The 13,443-nt window shown below is 42.0% G+C and overlaps 1 protein-coding gene across 4 annotated transcripts in view; it reads left to right on the forward strand.

The window, feature by feature from the left end:
• Window positions 1-6,291: 6,291 nt before the first annotated feature.
• Window positions 6,292-13,443, forward strand: part of MYO6 (myosin VI) — a 117,920-nt gene continuing 110,768 nt past the window's right edge. For all 4 annotated transcript variants that reach the window (XM_056856387.1, XM_056856383.1, XM_056856385.1 and 1 more), the window contains exon 1: window positions 6,292-6,323. The gene's annotated coding sequence lies outside the window, so the exon portion shown is untranslated. The remainder of the gene's footprint in view (window positions 6,324-13,443) is intronic.

Genomic DNA, 13,443 nt, shown 5'->3' on the forward strand with positions numbered 1-13,443 from the left:
TTTGTAAATCCTTTCGTCTCCAGTGAAGATCCCAAAAGCAAAAAAAAGGTGCGGTGTGATCCTATCTCAATAGCCAAAATAAAAACCAAGCGTACTCAGCTACCACTTATTGGGGGATCGGGGCCCCAGTTCCTGTAAAGGGAACCCCGATCTTTAATTTATCTGCTACCAAATCAGAGGGAATGGATCGTTCCTCTTGAACTATGAGAATTGAGATCACACACACGCACAAAAGAGGCAAGACGCATTTGTCTTGAAGTAAAACAATCTTTACTCTAACTCAGGGTAAGGAAAAAGTCACTGGGATACAAAACAAATAATATCTGTCTACATTCTATGTTTCCTATACTTGCCAAAAGCCTTTGGCAAGGCACTAAGCTTACTTACGAGTAGGCACCCTTAGCAAAAGGAGAGCCTCTCTCCATCCTGCCTGTTCAGCAGTCAAGCAAGGAGAAAGTGATCAACTACTTTCTCTTCTAACAAAGAAATCGAAAGCAGTTGAACATGCAAAGTAGTTGTATACGTGCCGTCACGACTGCAATGGTCACTACACTGACCAAATGGTCAGTTACAATATTAACCCTTTAACTGTCTGACATGTAACAAAGCTCGCTCTCTAATACCCAACACGAACCCACGTTCTGTGGATTGTACCATCCACACTGCCCACATAATTTCTCAGGGCTCGGTACTGTTTGGCATACCCACTGTCCAATCCCATCCTTTAAACATCGACTCATGAGTCATGAAAGATACATTTCTATTTCATTTCAGAGATGACATATAAATAGATCCTATTGTGGTAATGGGCTTGCTGCCTGGGCCTTGGCAAAATGTGTCTATTTCTCTTTGACCATTCCTTAGTTCTGACCTGTTTCTCAAACCAGTAACACTGACTAGCCAGAGAATTAGTGTGGGCTCTGAAACAGAATCACATGGCAGGTAGAAATGCTGAATCATCACATGTGTGCCACAGAGCTTTGGGAGGACATGGTTAATCTGACCTTGAGGTTTCTCAATTGATGGGTAGGAAAGATTTTCAGGTTTTGAGGCCTTATCATCTAGTTCCATTGGAAACTATGAGCTGTAACCAAATTTACCTGTTCTTTAAAAGACTCTTTACCAATGTGCTAATTCCTTTTGAATTCATTGTTTGAATGTATACCTGACCAGCTCTAGCTGTTGTGTACAATGAATAAAACCAAAATCTTTCCCCATGCAACAGAACGCATAATCTAAAGTTATGTCATGGTGAGGCAAGAGGAAAAAAACAAACAGAAAAGTGGGAGTGACCTGAAGGCCAAGGAGAAAATAAACTTGGGTGCAGACACAGAAGTAGGAGGGATTAATTTTCCATACATAAGTAGTGTGTGTGTTTGTGTGTGTTTGTTTTCAGCTAAATTAATAATCAGTTCCATGCCCAGAAATGAGCAATATAATTAGAAGAGCATGCCTGGCCCATTGCAAGAATGCGAGTGTCAGCTATGCTGACTGAAAGTACAACTCTGTATTCACAAGTTTGTTACGAGCTTGTCTGAATAACCCAGGAAAATCTGGACTGAGCAGCTGATAAATAAACAAAAAAGATGCTGATCAATTGTTTGTTTATACTGTGTATTTTTTTCTATTGTTGTAAACCAGTTAGGCCTGACCTGGATAGACCAGGCTAACCTGATCTTGTCAGATCTCAGAGGTTAAGCAGGGTTGACCCTGGCAAGTATTTAGATGAGAAACCTCCAAGGAATGCCAGAGTTGTGACGGGGAGGCAGGCAATGGCAAACCACCTCTAAATGTCTCTTGCCTTGAAAACCCCACCAGTAGGGTTGCCAACCTCCAGGTAGTAGCTGGAGATCTCCTGCTATTACAACTGATCTCCAGCTGGTAGAGATCAGTTCACCTGGAGAAAATGGCCGCTTTGGCAATTGGACTCTATGGCATTGAAGTCCCTCCCCTCCCCAAACCCCGCCCCCAAATCTCCAGGTATTTCCCAACCTGGAGCTGACAACCCTACCCATCAGGGGCCGCCATAAGTCAGATGTGACTTGACGGTAAAAAAATCCCAGTTAGGATTTCTCTTCTAGTTTAATGCATTCCAACAACCTCAGGCTGTAATCCCAAGAACAATAAGCAGTACTGAATAAAATAGGACTTATTGCTGACTAGACTGCCTTTGGATTTCTATCTCGGTGTTTTCAATGCCATTGTGACTTTGAAGGAAGCAGTACATTCCAAGGGTTATCACTTCTTCCTTTAATGGTTCAGCTCCTAGCAAATAGGTTGTGAGCTAACCACACTGAACTGCTGGGGAAAATGTTTACAATTATTTTATTTTATATAATTTATATGTTATTTAAATTCTCCTGTCTCTTAAATTCAAATAAACCCAAAATAAATTTCACTACTGGAACTGTGATAGCTTGTTTACAACCACACAGCAGAAATTTTAGCTTATTAGCTACAGGCATGTCTATATAAGGAATCAATGGACTGATCAGCTGTGTTCTTAAGTACTTACGGTATATCTTCTAAAATAAGACGTTTTGCCATATCCACATAGTTGACAAGAGGGTATTTTCCAATCCTAGCCTCTGAAGTTTAGCATCTACATACCCAAACCAGGGATTAAGATATGAGTCCTTGGATAAGAAACTTAGAAGGCTACCCTCAGGAAGAGCAAAGAGACATTTTAATCGATAGCTGAAAATTAAACCCACACTTTTGCCTCCAGGGAATGAATCCCCAACTTGGCTCTAATAGCAATCCCTGCCATGCAGTAAGGAGCACCCAGTAACTTCCTTAGAAACCTATGCCAAATACCTTCAAGATGCTCGCCTACTAAAGTGGCCCATAAAGGTAACTATTTTTGCTTCAGAGAGCATAATTGCAGAAGGAATACATTGTCTGCCTCCAGAAAAGAAAAACAGCTGAATTTCTTTAGACGATCTTAAGGCCTTTTCTTTCATAAGGCTTAGATGATTACTCCAAGTCAGATTAGATTGAAATTTCATTCCTAAATAGTTGTAGCTATTTGTTTGCTGCAATTTATTACCATTTAGATGCCGAGTGTAGGAGGTAGGTCAGGAGTTCTTAGTGAATACTGCTATTTTAGACTTATCATAGTTGATGGTTAAACCCTTGTCGCTACAATAATCTCCAAATGCTTTCAACAGACGACAAAATCCGACTGGGGAGCGAGCTATTAACAAGGTATCATCAGCATACATAAGAGTGGAAATAGAGGAGTTTGCTAGCGCAGGCGCATGTGAGTTTGGCAGCCTAAGCCTGTCAGAGAGATAATTTATATAAAGATTGAACAGGGAAGGCACCAAAATGCATCCTTGCCTAACCGCTCTGTGCAATTTAAATGGGTCAGACAACAGTCCCTGCTTGTTGATTTGTACTTGTGCTTCAAATGTTTCATATAATGAGCACATGAGCCAAAATAGGCGAGCGTCAATACCATAACTGCTAAGTTCTGCCATAGTCTATTTCTTGGGACCAAGTCAAAGGCCATCTTTAAATCCATAAAGGCAACATAAAATCGATCCATTAGAGGGTGATTTAGAGTTGTCTTTTTAGTTAGTGTTGACTGCTCTGCACTGGGAAATATCTGGAGATTTATGTGTGGAACCTGGGAAGGGCAGGGTTTGAGGAGGGGAGGGACCTCAGCAGGGTATAATGCCATAAACTCCACCATCCAGAGCAATTATTTTCTTCAGGGGAACTGCTCTCTGAAGTCTGGAGATCAACTGGAATTCTGGGTGATCTTCAGACCACACCTGGAGGTTAGTAAACAGAGGTTAGCCTGTTGTAGGATAATTAGGAAAACAGAAGCAGCAGAAAAATGCAGAAATTGTTATGCTGTTGTAGAAAAGTAGTGATATTTAGTATTCATAACAAACTACATGTATGTAACATAAAACATATGATACATCAAATAAAGCACAGAATTAATCCTTAGTATATACACTGATTCCTAACAGAATGTCTGTCTTCATTAGACACTCAAAGAAACACTCTACAGAAATGCCACCTCAACAATCAAGTTGCCAAGCTGGCTCTCAGTTTATTTACTGCACCCCTAACCCACCGTCAAAAGGATTAAAACATCTCGTACATTTCATGTGCATCTGTGGCATTAGAGGTGGCAATACAATTGTCCTTGGGAGGGAGGTTTTGTGTATGCCGATATGCTTTTTGGAAGATAAGGAGGACTGCAGGCTGCGGTCCACAAGTCTTTACCCAAACCTTGTCTCCATTGCTTTGAGATGTTAAGAGGGTCCATGTGGAAATATATTCAGTTGAACACCTCTTGTGACTTGGGAGAAAGAGACACTTCCTCCATAAATCTAATGATGTACACTTGATCGTTGACAACAACCTGGATTAGGGGTACCAACTTCAAGTTGGGCCCTGGAATTCTCCTGGAGTTACAACTGATATACAGACTACAAATTGCAGTTCACTTGGAGGAGATGACAGCTTTGGAGGGCAGATTCTATGGCACTACATCGTTGCTGAGCTCCCCGTCCTTCCCAAATTTGGCCCTCCTCAGGAATTGGCTCCAAATCTCAAGGGATTTTCCAAGTTGGAAACCCAAATCCTGATATGGGAACAGTACTGGCCTCACAGACCTTGGGACAGGAGGGAATGATCTGCCTCTCAACAAGCGGTTTTCAAATGGATCCTCTTCTTTTCCGAACATGAATTCACTACATTCAGATAGCTCTTGATACCTCCAGTGTGTGTGTGTGTAACGTGCCGTCAAGTCACAGCCGACTTATGGCGACCCCTTTTTGGGGTTTTCATGGCAAGAGACTAACAGAGGTGGTTTGCCAGTGCCTTCCTCTGCACAGCAACCCTGGTATTCCTTGGTGGTCTCCCATCCAAATACTAACCAGGGCTGACCCTGCTTAGCTTCTGAGATCTTACAAGATCAGGCTAGCCTGGGGCATCCAAGTCAGATACCTCCAGATATTTGGCTTATTCTACTGAAAGGGAGAACGGAAGGAAAAGGATTTCTATTTCCATATAAAGAACTCAGACACTTGAACTGTAGAGCCAGGAAATGATTTACATGTAAGCTTTCCACTCTCCTCCTTTATTTCATAACAACATAAGCACGTTTTCTCATTATCCTGGATCACTTAAGTGCTGAGTAGTCGGGGTAAGAGCGCTAAATACAACGGGACAGACCGAGCATGCTCTATTTTTGCCAGCTCTTGAGCCCTTTGACATTATTACTTTTCCCCGAACCCAACACGCAGTCATTCTTCCCTCTGCAACATCAGCCGCATTTGTACACAAAGCAACACAGTCTCGAAGCCTCCTTCCCTTCCCTTAAACGCAACATCTTTCTTAACCGGGGGCGCCGCGCTTGGAATCCCCGAGTGGGGGGAAATTTAATCCTTAATGGAACCATTTAAAGAATACTGTTTAATCTAATCCCTTATTTTCACCTTTTATTAATTTTAGATCAGTATTGATTTAAGACTTTTAGATAGGATCAGTTCTGTTAGCAAAAGTTTTCACAATTTATTTTTGGATGGAAGCGGGAGAGGCGGGAGTTCATTTATTGTTAACTTGGTAGCATTAGTTGTTTTTTAGTATTTTTTTTTGTGTGTGTACTGGATACTATTCTGTATATTGATGTACTAAATAAGAAAATAAAAAAATTATTATAAAAGGAATCCCCTAGTGGGGAAACATTTCATCCTTAATGGAACCATTTAAAGAATACTATTTAATCTAATCCCTTATTTTCACCTTTTATTAATTTTAGATCAGTATTGATTTAAGACTTTTAGATAGGCTCAGTTGTTAGCAAAAGTTTTCACAATTTATTTTTGGATGGAAGAGGGAGAGGGGGGAGTTCATTTATTGTTAACTTGGTAGTATTAGTTGTTTTTTAGTAGTATTATTTTTTTTGTGCTGGACACTATTCTGTATATTGATGTACTAAATAAGAAAATTAAAAAAAAAATTATTATAAAAGGAATCCCCGAGTGGGAAAGAGAAGGCCCGCAGGGGCTTCGTTTGCCGCCACGGAGCATGCGCCGCGGTGCCGTGCGCACGCGCAGCAGCCCGCGGTGTGGGCAAGCTGACAAGCGCCCGCAAAAGTGGCTACGCCGGCCGGCTTCGCGAACGCCCGGAGCGCTCTCCTCCCGTCCTGCCGTGACGTGAGGGGAAGCTCCGCCCAATCCCGGCCGGGCTCGGCTCCCGGGAACGTTCGGAGGGGGAGGAGGGGGCAGCGAGAGCCGCGCAGCGCCCAGGCCGAGTCGACATCAGCTGGGCACGGAGTTCGGCGGCTGCGACGACAACAGGTAATCAGTCTCGTCTTGAGCCTCCGCTGCCTTAACTGGCTGCTCCCTTTCCTCCCTCTGGCTGTTGCAATCGCCTCCCTGCGCTCTTCCCTTCCATCTCAGCGCCCCCCCCCCCCGCTGTCTGTCCTCGGTTCTCTTCCCAGCCTCTCCTCGAGTTTTCCCCTGTTGCTGCTCGGCCCCCCCCCCCTCCTGCCCCCTCCTTCACTCGGCTTCTGCCTGACACTTCCCTTCGCCTGTTGTTGTTGTTCTGAGTGGCTGGAGGGTCTGTCCTCGGTGCATTTCGTGTCCTCAAGTGGGAGTTTCGGCTTCGCTGCTAGCTTGGCGTCGGGCTCGGCTCGATATTGTAATCAGTGCAACGCGAAAGAGACGGTGGTTTTGCCAAAGTTGTCGGCTGCGGTACTTGGCAGCTAGCGCCGTCCATAGGAGGAGTCGTACGCCGGACACCTGTGTGTGTGTATACACTATTAAAACAATTCACAGAGGGTCGCCGTGTTAGTCTGTCTGCAGTAGTAGAAAAGGGCAAGAGTCCAGTAGCACCTTACAGACTAACAAAAATATTTTCTGGTAGGGTAGGAGCTTTCAGAGCTCATACCCTACCAGAAAATATTTTTGTTAGTTTCTTTTTGTTAGCTTTCAGAACTCACACCCTACCAGAAAATGTTTTTGTTAGTTTTTTTTTGTTAGCTTTCAGAGCTCACACCCTACCAGAAAATGTTTTTGTTAGTTTTTTGTTGTTGTTGTTAGCTTTCAGAGCTCATACCCTACCAGAAAATATTTTTGTTAGTTTCTTTTTGTTAGCTTTCAGAGCTCACACCCTACCAGAAAATGTTTTTGTTAGTTTTTTTTTGTTAGCTTTCAGAGCTCACACCCTACCAGAAAATGTTTTTGTTAGTTTTTTGTTGTTGTTGTTAGCTTTCAGAGCTCATACCCTACCAGAAAATATTTTTGTTAGTCTTTAAGGTGCTACTGGACTCTTGCCCTTTTCTACTACTATTAAAACAAAACAGAGTAAAAGCTGAATTCTTTACAATCCTGGGAGGGGCCGTGGCTCAGGGGAAGAGCACCTGCTTGCCATGCAGAATGTCCCAGGTTCAGTCCTCGGCATCTCCGGTTAAAGCAGTGGTTCCCAAACTTTTTTTGACCAGGGACCACTAGGACTTTTTTGTTTGGTGCAGGGACCCCAAGGTTCAAAATAAAAATTCCGACAATTTGAAAATAAACTTTAATCATAACTGTTAGTTAAACATTAAACTTAGAATAATATTTGAATATATATTTTTATAATAGAGAACTTTTAATTGAAAATATTAATTTATTATGGGTTTATAACTTAGTTAATTTAGTTCTCGCGGACCCCTGGGGGTCCACGGACCCCTGGTTGGGAACCAGTGGGTTAAAGGAACCTGGGCAAGTAGGTGCTGTGAAAGACCTCAGCCGGGCCCCCTGGAGAGCCGCTGCCGGTCTGAGTAGATGATACCGACTTTGATGGACCGAGGGTCTGATTCGGTGTCAGGCAGCTTCTTGTGTTCATCAGTGCATCTTGAGGTGTGGACTGATCTAATCTGGGTAATGATGGAATCCGTGGGTGGGAATAGATGCAGGTTAATTGTTCACCTCTAAAAGAACTTTTTAACTGCAGTAATCGCACATGCTATAGGAAGCGATTGTGACTAGGAGATACTGCTGAACTAAGAAAAATGTCTCTCCCCCACCTTAGCTCTTCAAATAAGTAGTGGTTGCCTAATAACAAATATTGCTAGAGTTAATCACCAATAATTTGACAAAATGTACAAAGGGGCAGTGTGTAGAACTGTATTCCAGTGATACTTAAGAGGTGTGGGAATATACTGAGTTCTGCATTTGTTGCTGTGACAAAACTCAACAGTGGTACATGGTTTTTAGAAGGCTATATAATTGACGAATGGAAGATAGATGGGGAGGGAGGAAGCTCTTTGGATCACCAGACCACCAGAAATCTTTATTTGCCCTGCCACTTACCCCATGATTCTAGCCCAGATTTTGCTATGCCAGGTGTTTTGGGGGAATAGTCAGACCTTTCCAGAGTGAAGTAATGGCATGCCTGGCTGCCACTAATATGAACAAAATCAGCTCTTTATGTAGGTGGTCATGCATCTGCAGAAAAATGTCCAGAACTGCTTATCTGGGATTTCTACAATTTGTTGCTGGGTTACATTTCAGTATCTTGAAATGTTTTCGTAAATTGCTTAATGATTGAACATGCCCACTAGAATATTCCTCTTGAATAGTATTAAATACCATCTCACTCGAGTTTTGAGTATCAACTGCTTTATTTCAGAGCTGGCAAATTACAAGGACCCGAGATAATACAGCAGTTCACTCAGTTTACCTGTAGCAGTTTTTTTGTTTGTGTGTTTGTTTTTGTGCCCCTCTGATTTCTTGGGTTTGCCTACTTCAGTTTTCTTGCTCAAGTTACATAAAACATTATGAACCAAAATCAAGAAGATGACTTTCCAGATCAGTGTTCAAGATTAATTGGGGAAGGTAAAATTAATGGTGCTGTATTTTCCTTGTACCCAGTGGTGGTTATCTTGCCTGCCTTTCATTAAATTTACATGCCACCTGCTAATTAATTCATTATGTGATGATGAGAGTGGAACATAAGTCTCAGGTGTTAGGAGAGAAGTCCAGAGCCCTCAATGTAGTCATCCACTTCAAGAAAAATAAGGAAGAAGAAGAGTTGGTTTTTATACTCTGCTTTTCTCTACCTTTAAAGAGTCTGAGCGGCTTACAGTCATCTTCCCTTCCTCACAACAAACACCTTGTGAGGTAGATAGGACTGAGAGAGTTCAAAGACAACTGTGACTAATCCAAGGTCACCCAGCAGGCTTCAAGTGGAGGAGTGGGGAATTGAACCTGGTTCCCCAGATTAGAGTCTGCCGTTCTTAACCACTACATCACGTTGACTGAAAGGAGGGCAGTAAGTTCTTTAGGATGTGTACTAGGGAGACGTTAAATGTTATCCTAGTAACGTTTGACATATGACAACAAGAAGGGGGGGCCGTGGCTCAGTGGTAGAGCATCTGCTTGGCATGCAGGAGGTTCCAGGTTCAATCCCCAGCATCTCCAGTTAAAGGGACTAGGCAAGTAGGTGATAGAAAAGACCCCTGCCTGAGACCCTGGAGAGCCGCTGCTGTCTGAGTAGACAATACTGACTTTGACGGATCAAGGGTGTGATTCAGTATAAGGCAGCTTCATGTGTTCAAGAACAGATAAATGTCAGTGTTTGGTGGAAAGTTCCTGTCAAAGACGGGGGTTTCTGACCCACTATGTGCACTATTTGCAAGGAAGATTTGATTCCCCTGTCCCCAGACTTGGGACCTTGGAATCAACCCCTTCTGATAGTTTGACCAAAAGTGAGTTTGGACTCTCGCACATGCAGTAGAAGACACCAATAAAAGCAACAGGCTTTATTGAAAATATTAAAGAAAAGGTTTAGGCTTAAGCTTAAGGCAAAGGACAAGCAGGTGCAATAAAATAACAAAATCTAGCTTCCTAACATACACTTACACATGTGAAGGCAGGCAGGTTACAATATCTTCAAATCAGCCTGAGTAACAAGCTGCAGGTAGGAGATGCAGCAAGATGGTCCCTGGCCCTTTAGTGGTCCTGATGATATTATTGGGCCATGCATGGAAAACTTTGTAGGAAACTGAACTGCGGCCCCCCTGACCAGTATAAGCCAATCAAGAACATGATCCCACAGATAATTCTCAAAGAGGAGCAAGATCCCCCCCTCCATCTGACATCGCTGAGTGCGGTCAAGTCAGATCGCTTTGAAATGCAAAGGTTGATCTCAGGCTTTTCATCTTATCCTGGGAACAGCGGAAAAGTTGGCAAGGGTTTGACAGGGAACTCCTGTGTTATTCTTTAACACTTGGAAACAGGCTATCACATAGTATTTTTGCTTGTTGAATGTCTGTAGCTCTATAAGTAGGTAACGTGTGTGAGTACATAAAAATATACACACACAGACAGCTATGAGGTGACACTCATCCCCTCCAGAAGAACATGGAGACTTCCATGCTTAATATAATAACAAGTATGGTAAGTGGTTAGAGTTTTGGAACTCTTTGCAGGGAGGCTGAAATGAATAATGTGATGGATGGATAGATATTGTGTAATAATTAGAAATGCATTTTAGGCCAGAAACTCATTTTGACAGCATCTCCATGATGGCTATATTGTGCTAACCATTTGAAAACTAATGGGAATTTAAAGGACATATTATGATAGCAGGGCTGTGAAATATGAATATGATGGCTTGGATCCTGTGCCTTCATCCCCCTGTGTGCTTCTCTTCATGGTGGAGTACACTTTCTCTGGTGCTGGGCACTTCTGTTCGTGCAAGACCAAGGTTTTTCAAGGAGCCCCAAAGTGCCTAGTAGTAGAGGAACTTGCCCTGCAAAAGAGGAACGTCCCAGAAACGGACAAAGAGAAATGCACATAATATCCAAACCAATCTATCAGGATTAATTCAGAAATCAGTGCGGGTCTTATGAAAAATGAGATGATATCTATGAACCACATGGTGTTGAGCAGCAAACTTGCCGTGAAACTGGTTGCTGCAGCAATGATTGCTAATATTAAGGGGAAAATCATTTAATGTTTGTACTTCGGAAATTTTAACCTTTCTCTGGGTGGTTAGATCGAGATAGGTAAGATTTATAAATGATTGTAGAGTTGAAAACCCGGCACAACTTATCTATGGGCAAGTGCTCTGGTAACAGTAGTACTGGTTCTTGGATTTTTATAGAGTTTAACTCTTTAAAAAACAACTCTTAACTATTTTTGCACTAGGCAAAGTTGATTGTGGTGTGTGTCCTTATCTCAATAAGTAGTGCTTAATTTTTAGAATGATCAAGTAGTAAAGAACCATTAAGCTAGTTTTCCAAGCTAGTTGGAGATTTGTTGAACAGCAGTCATCTCTCCCCATCTCTGTACAAAAGTGCAGTTTTTTCTTAATATCGGGAAAGAGTTTATGTTCAAAAAACCAACCATGGATTCTACAGGATTGGTTCAAGCCTCTTCTATATTCCCATGTGTCTTTCTGGAATCTGGCCACTGCCTTCCCCACCCCCCCGAAATGCATGATATTTTTGTGCTCCATCGGGATCCACAACCTTTTGTAATTAAAGAATTAAGCTATGTCAAAATTTCAGAGCAAGAAATCAACGAAGATTTAGTATTGCAAAGACCATTTGTATAACTGAAAATATACACAAGTTAACTGATAAGTTATGTGTTCCTTATTCATAATGTTTTTGCAACCTGAACACTGGTCGTTTTGTCTCTTATTAGGACTGCAGCACATGGGTATCTCCCAAATAAGTAATATACACAGGAGCGCCCTGCACAGTTGTCTAAGTGTAGTGGCATCAATCTGCACATGATTCACACCTGAATTACTGACAGCTATTCACCTCTATCATTTCCCTTTCTGTAAAGTGATCCCAAGAACCCTTTAGTCCCATAAAAATCTTTGCTTGCCTGCTGTTCCCTTCACATACTGTTTATCCTAGCATTCCAGCTATCCTTCCATGTATCTGAATTTAAAGTTTTTGTTTTCTTTTGTAAAAAGTCATAGCTGGTTCCATACTGAACCATGTTTGGTTCTAGGGCCAGGGTTGCAGACTCTTGTGTTAGATTTTCATGGACAACAGAGCAAGGGAATGGTGTTTGATGTGGTCTTTGGATAGGAAAGTATGTACGTTTTTTGTGTAGCTGATGATTTGAGAGGCAGCAGTAACAGTATCATGTATTCCTAAGTACGGACTGCACAACCAACCCACAGGCCTGGATTTCTTGTGTTGACTGTGTGGGCAGATAGGAGAAACCATCCGTTGGAACATGAAGGCCCAGTGTCCTGTGGGTTTCAGGTATATTAAATGAACAATCTGATACTAGAAAAACCCCTGGGCAGGAGCTAGGGGTGTTCTTTGCGGATTTCGTTACTTTCTTTTAAAATACTTACTAGATTTAAAAAGATCAGTTGTCTGTCATCAATTAACTTGTGCTTTTTCTGGATGTTCCTGTAGATGGTGCTGGGAAGTGCCCAATTTCTTACAGAGTTCTTGAAATCATTAAGTCATAAAATGGCCCAGTTCAGGGAAGTACAAAGGTTGACAACCAGGTCAAGTCATCTTAGGCCGTAAATATAACACATTAACAGAGAACTGACATTTGAGACTCTCTCCAGTTGAGTTCAGCAACAGAGGTCTGGCAGAATCCCAGTACGGTATAAATTGTTGATGGCGGTTATTTTAACGCTGAAATTTCTTTTGGGGATTACAGGATTATGGTGATAAGAACTAATACACAGGAGTTATTTAACATTACAGCATAGGGCAAAGGGTGGGATAGAAGCATGAAATCCAAGTTGTTTCGATGGCTGTAGCCTCTATAGGTTTATGCTTGGAAAAACACTGCTGCCTTCCATGCTTGCTAAAATCAGGGGCAGTTGATAATGCTAAATTCTGTGTGTATTAACAAGGAAATCAGATTTATTCCCATTGTACGGTAACTTTTGCTGTTGGCCTGGTTTTCTGAAGGGGTTTATTGCATGCTAAAATGAGGTTTTTGTAGCTTGGCAAAAACCGCTCTATTGGACCACAGCAAGCTATCTAACACTTAGTCCAAAACAGCCGCAGTACAGATGTTCAGAAACAAAAAAAAAATGATGTGGAAAAGAAGCAAACCTTCTGTGACTTTATTGTACCCCACAGCGATTGTGTAGAGACAAAAGTAGTGTTAAATAATTTTATCATGATGTCTGTTGCTTGCTTTTTTTTCTTTTCTTTTTTGGATATGTGTGGATGCCTTCAGGCTGCTTTGTTCCTTGTGCTGGCTACAATTTTTGAGTGATGGGGGGAAAGGAATAGTCCTCTGGCTACGACTTCAGATGTATTTATTATGGGAAGCATAAAAAAGAAGCAGCAGCAACGATTCTGTTTCATTAAGAGGAATAGGTTGGGATAGGTAAGAGCTGTTGGCTAGTTAGCCATCAATAAATTGTGATGGCACCAGAATGAACAAACAACAAATAGGCATTTAGCTTACACGGGGGAAGACAACCTGTGTA

This window comes from Euleptes europaea, chromosome 10 (assembly GCF_029931775.1).
Source record: "Euleptes europaea isolate rEulEur1 chromosome 10, rEulEur1.hap1, whole genome shotgun sequence".
Classification (NCBI taxonomy): domain Eukaryota; kingdom Metazoa; phylum Chordata; class Lepidosauria; order Squamata; family Sphaerodactylidae; genus Euleptes; species Euleptes europaea.